The following is a 6,061-nucleotide window of genomic DNA, read 5'->3' as shown; positions in this document are numbered from 1 at the left end:
TATTACTCCTCAGTAAATGTACCCATAAAAGAGGTTTTGAGACATATATCTGAGATTTCTGCTGCTTACACCACAATACAACAAAGGTGAACATTTCAACAGACCTCAATGTGGACGGTTTTCATAGGGAGTATATCTTCAGTAGAAAATATTCCCATGTAAATTAATTTTAATGTATTTTATTAAAGTTAATTTTGTGGATTATCCGTTGATTTCCACTGTATTGGACAGTTGAAGAAAAACACATTTGTATTGAGGTGAAGACGGGCAGAGACCGAGATCTTAAAGCCTGAACAAATAAAACCAAAACTATCTGGATGAATAGATGCATCTAGAGATAACTGAAAGAAAAAAACAAAACGGTGAGGCATGTCGTCCCAAAACACATCATCACAAATATACTGACAGTGGTAGACAAACTAGTTCATTTGTTGAATTTATGTTTTAAGAAGCAGTACAGTTCAATGTGTCTTCGTTATATACCTGTTGTCATATTGTTTTGTTATTTACTTCAACAATTACAAAAGGTGGCATCTAGTAATATTGAAACTGGAAACAGCCCGTAATAACAAACTTGACAGGACAGGAAAAAAATGTGTTGACTTTCCAGGGAAAGTTTGTACTTTGTTGCAGTAAAATAAAAATGTCTCGACGGCTGATGAGCTCAGAACTCAACGCGAGGACAACCGATATGTTACAAATGATCTAACTAGAGCCTATAAACCTTGAATCTGTGTGTAACAGCCTCGTGTTAAATGTGTAGACAAGATCGTCATTTAGCACCGGACACTCACATCAAAGGGTTCCGGTTGGTGGCTGCTGCTCTCTCGTCTGCAGGAGGCGGGTCGTTCAAGCAGCGCTGCAGACATCAGGTCCGGTAATAGCCGGTATCAAGTCTGTGGTCAAGCTATTCGACAGGTCATGAATTTGAAAAGAATGACAAAATATACAATCGTCCATGTTTCCACTGTGTATTATTTAGTGAGAAATACGTGCCTAGTCTATTATTTAAAAATGAAATATGCCGTTTTACTTTTGAAAGCACGTTGTTGGCCGAGTAGCTTATGAAATAAAGCATTAAAGGCTAGTTGTTTATGTCGCGGTAAACAATGATGACCCTCACAGTTACGCGAAACCGGAGACCGCAATGATCAGTTTCTCTTCCATTCTCAGTAAGGAGGGGATGTTTTCTAGGAACTTCAGTAGAGCTGTGGGGAAAATCAAACTTCGACCTGAAACTTGTTGCTGCCTCAGCGGCGTCGCCTAAAGTTTAACTCTGCTCTCTGAAGCCCTTCGTCGCCAGCTTTAATTGAAAATGAATTGCTTTTGCTGCTTTTGTCGCTTATGAATCTTTGGGTGTGAGTGCACAGTTTTACGGCAACACTGTGTGTTTTTTCTTGGACAAATATGACATCACCGAAAACAAAACAAACCTCAACAAATGTACCTAGTATTGTTACATTTTAATTTTATACTGTAAGATTATTATTTTTTTCATATAAGTCAAAAAGGTAACTTAGAGATACATAAAACCTAATTTATTTTCTAAAACACAATAATTGTGCAATATCATTTTAATTATAGCTGTTACATTCTGAATATCTGCAGCAAAAGCTGTCAAAGATGTGTCTTCTCAGGTTGGTTAAACATGCACTGGATGAATCAAGACAGCAAACAATTAATTATCTTTTATGCTGACAAATATACAACCTGTAGTTCTTTACAGCATGATGTAACAGACTTCTCTACCTATCTTGTATTACAGAGACACTAATGTTGTGTTAAAAATATAAAAATCATCATAACCAGGTTGTTCTCATTCAGATGATGGTCTGTCTGGTGGCCATCAGACAGCAGAGGAGACGATCCAGGTCATGAAAGGGTAGTTTGTGTGTGCAGTGATTGTCCTGTAGAGACATAAACTGGATTTACTGGTTATTGGGTAAAAGGTGGAACAGGAATTTAATCTATTGGATAATTGACACAAGGGCGGCAATTGTCAGAGCCGATCTCCAGATGCTGTTCTTGATCTGAGAAGCACCTGATTCTGCTGCACTTTGCTGGAAGATGGACAATGAACCCCTTTTTACTTGGATTTACTGGTGCTGGCAAATGTAGGCCCTTGACTTCTTCTACTCTTACATTACTGCATGGTGGCAGAGGGACTGATATTAATTCTTCAGATAGTGAGAATACAGACAAATATATATGGTGTACATGATTGTTTTCGTTCAGCCTTTTTTGTCTCTCAGGATGAAGATCAATTGGATAGACCAGCAGATCACACAGGAGTAAATCAAGGCCATGAAACAGTAGGTACATTATGTGCGTGCAGCGATTGTTCTGTGCTGTACAAAAACAACACTTTTGTAAGGAAGAAAACATGCAGCAACTATCCACACACTGCTTTTTGAAATGAAACAATGTTTTCATTGATGTTCATTATTAGATTTAGTGAAGGTCAAAGCTGTAAAGCAAATACAAGTGATGAACAACAATAATAACACGAGAACAAAACTTAGATTGTTTTAGTCATTTCATTTTCTTTATTGTCTCCATCAACATGAGACAATCGGATTGGAAACTCAACATTAACATAATGTAGAGTTAATTATCTGTTTTGTCCCTCTGACGATGTGCAGATGTGAGGGTTACAGTGCGAGAAAGTTTAGAATGTTTTGGGATAACATTGTGCACGTTCCCACTCTGCAGAGGGTAAGGAGTTTGCTTCTGTGTGTATGCAGGTCAAATTGAACCGAACATCGTATGAAGGACATAAATGTGTGGAGGATTGTAGCATGTGTACTCAATGATTTTTTTTTTTTCCTTTTACATGTTCTTCACAGAAAATAAACGAAGGCCATGAAGTTTCAGTATGAAAACTTGTATCCTTGGATCATTTTTCTTTTAGTAAAAGTTTTGAATGGGTCAATTTGACCCGAACACCACATAAAGGTTAATCTGAACATATTTGTTGAATACTGTTTGTCTTATCAGATGATCTAAGCAGCCTGTGCTTTTATTGTGGGATGGAGGACGAGGATGAAGCACAATGAGTAATTTCTTCACATTGCAAAATGAAAAAAAATGAAAAAAACTTAATTTAAATAAAAACTTAATGACTTAATTAATGTTAGGGTTGCGGTGGTAATTACTACAATCTTCTGCATCCTCAGCATCTTCTAATGAAGGTATGATTAATGTGTTTTTGTGTAAACATGTAAGATTACTTACTTTCCATTGTACAATATGTTCTGTAGAAAAGTCAATTTTTAGTCAGAACACAACATTTACGTTGGTGAGAACTTCCAAAAATTGAAGGAATAGTAAGAATATTAGTGGTCAATTAATTTAGAGATATCCCATATTTAGGGATACCCTATAATGCAAAACTTATGTACCACTACACGTCCCTGTTTTCCCAGATTTGCTGTGACGTCTGTCAGAGGTGGTACCACCATGAATGTGTACAGAGGTCTCCAGTGGATGAGCAGCACTTGTGCCCTGCATGCAAGTAATGGTATAAATTGTGTCTCGAAAACCAGTCATTTTGTCCATTTGATATTGACTCACTATAAATGATTAACAGGTCACGTGGTGGCTCGAACCAAAGTGAAAAAAAATGCATTTTCTCATTCTCAGATCTCAACAGTAGACGTGAGATCTTCCAAACCTTAATACTTTACTGATAAACAACAGGAAATCTCTCTGTGCAGCGATCAATACTTCAATAGTTTTTTTCTTGAAAAAGAACGGATGAATGATAACATATATTACAGTTTACTGACAATGCCCCAACTTCTTCAATTGCAATTCAGGAGCTTTTTATGAATACCAACGGGTCCTAATGATGGTAAGCCCACAATAACGCACTTTCAGATTTATATGTTTATATAAAGACAGAAAAGGAAAAACCTTGATTTCTGTGTCCACAGAATACAAACGAGGGTCCGTCTCTGTCTACAGGACCGACACGTTGGCGGGAAATGATTCAGGTAGGCCAGTCAACGTAAATAATGATGATGATGATGATGATGATGATGATGATGATAATATTAATAATATAATGATAATAATAATGTCACCAGTCAGGCATCATGGACTGTATAGGTAGGTTTATATGCTGCAGAAATGATTAATCGCAGTAGCGGCTGGTTTTAGTGAAAACGTGGAGTAAACCAGGTGCATCTGATTAAACATACAGTTTCAACTACTTTATATACAGTTAGCTAGTTTAGTCCAGTGGTTCACAACCTAAAGGTTGCACCCCTGCAAAGGTTCACCAGATAAATCTGGGGGGTCATGAGATGATTAATGGGAGAGGAAAGAAGAAAAAACAAAGGTCTGATACACAAATCTGTTTTCAGTTTTTAGACTTTTTCTCTAATCTTTGATTTGTGGTGAAATATTGGATCATTTGAACATTTCAAACACTTTAATCACTTTATTTTATGGTATACTAATAAGACATAATATGCTGTACTTGGTATCAACTTAGACAAAAACTATAAATATGTTCTTTATTAAAAAACAGTAAAAAAAAAAGAGTCATACCCTCATTAGACACCATATACCTAAATTGTGCTGTAATTAGTTTACATTGCCATATTAGATCAGTATATAATCTATGTCATCCTAACCTTTTTTTCTAGTGCTTGTGTCTAATGGTTTTTTCTAAGTTGTTACTTTACAATCGATTTAATTATGTAGATGTTTGCTGAACTGTAGCCAGACATGTCTTAAAACAAAGAAATATCTATGGACAGATCTTCAGGGCCTCATAAATTCCCTCTCTTTGTTAAATTTAGGTGAGAGCAAGACAACTGTGGCATGTCCAGTCTTATCCCAACATCTCATCAATACCTGAGGACCTTGGCTTTGATTCTCTCAATAGAAGGTGTCGCAGCTTGAGCCGATACATTTATTTCAAGAAGCATATTGGAGACAAGGATTTGAATTCCCTTGAACTCAAACGGTCCACGAAGACACTGACACAGACCATTCACAGGGTGAGTTTACTTTCATGACATTGCTGCTTTGTTTGGTTTGGTAGGCAGGCCACAGATCATGAGTCTAAAAGCAGATCACATTACAAGGTCTAAAGGTCACAAAACATACCAATACACACACACTGTGCCATTAGATAGGAATGATGAGAGTGAATATTTCTACACTATCGTGTTAAAGATTTAAAATGGATTGATTTAGTTTATTGCAACAGTTCAGATGATTTACCATCAGAGGAAGGATTTCTAAGTGCCTAATATATGATTGTTTGTGTCAACCGGAATCATATGGTTCACATGTGACCTGTTTTTTCAGTAAAATTCACATTATGATGAATATCCAAACTTTACACTACTAAAATACATCTATAACAATAAGCTGTACTCACTTCCATTGTACAGGTAGGCATTGTTTGCCGCACATGTAAATTTATAAACATTAATACAGTGTAGCATTATCTAATTTTTACTACTTCTTCCCAAAGCCAGCAGTTGATATTGTTCTCTGAAACTGTAGTGGGAACTGTAGATATATCTATAGTAGCACACAATATGGCCACTATAGAAGAAGAAAGTAGGAAATGCTGCACAAGATGTTTCTTTGTTAAAATTGTGTGTTGTTTTCTACTTGTCTCCACTTTCTTCTTGTCTTTAAAAAATACATCTTCTTTCTGGTTGTCATTATGTTAATGAAGGAGGCCAAAGCGGAAGTGATTGGTTCCAGTTTAACAGAGACCAATAAGCCGAGGGCAATCGACACAGCTGAAGGCCGTGATGTTTCATGTTTCAGGAAACATCCACAGATCTCCAGGTTTGTTTGCAGGTTTCATGCCTCTTTGTGTGCAAGAACCATGCTGCAAGCTTTAGAGTGTGTTCAGACAGAAAACAGCACTGTATAGAAAGATGAACCACATCATTTATCTGAATGGGACAACTGTGCTGGCCCAATGATTGTGCCAACGCAGAAGGCTCCAGTATAGAATCACAGGTTCCTCTGGGAAAAACCTTCACTCTCATTGAAAATAATTACAAAAAGCTGCCACAAGCTGCTAAAA

Source organism: Thunnus albacares, chromosome 10 (assembly GCF_914725855.1).
Source record: "Thunnus albacares chromosome 10, fThuAlb1.1, whole genome shotgun sequence".
NCBI lineage: Eukaryota > Metazoa > Chordata > Actinopteri > Scombriformes > Scombridae > Thunnus > Thunnus albacares.
This window is presented reverse-complemented; position numbering follows the sequence as displayed.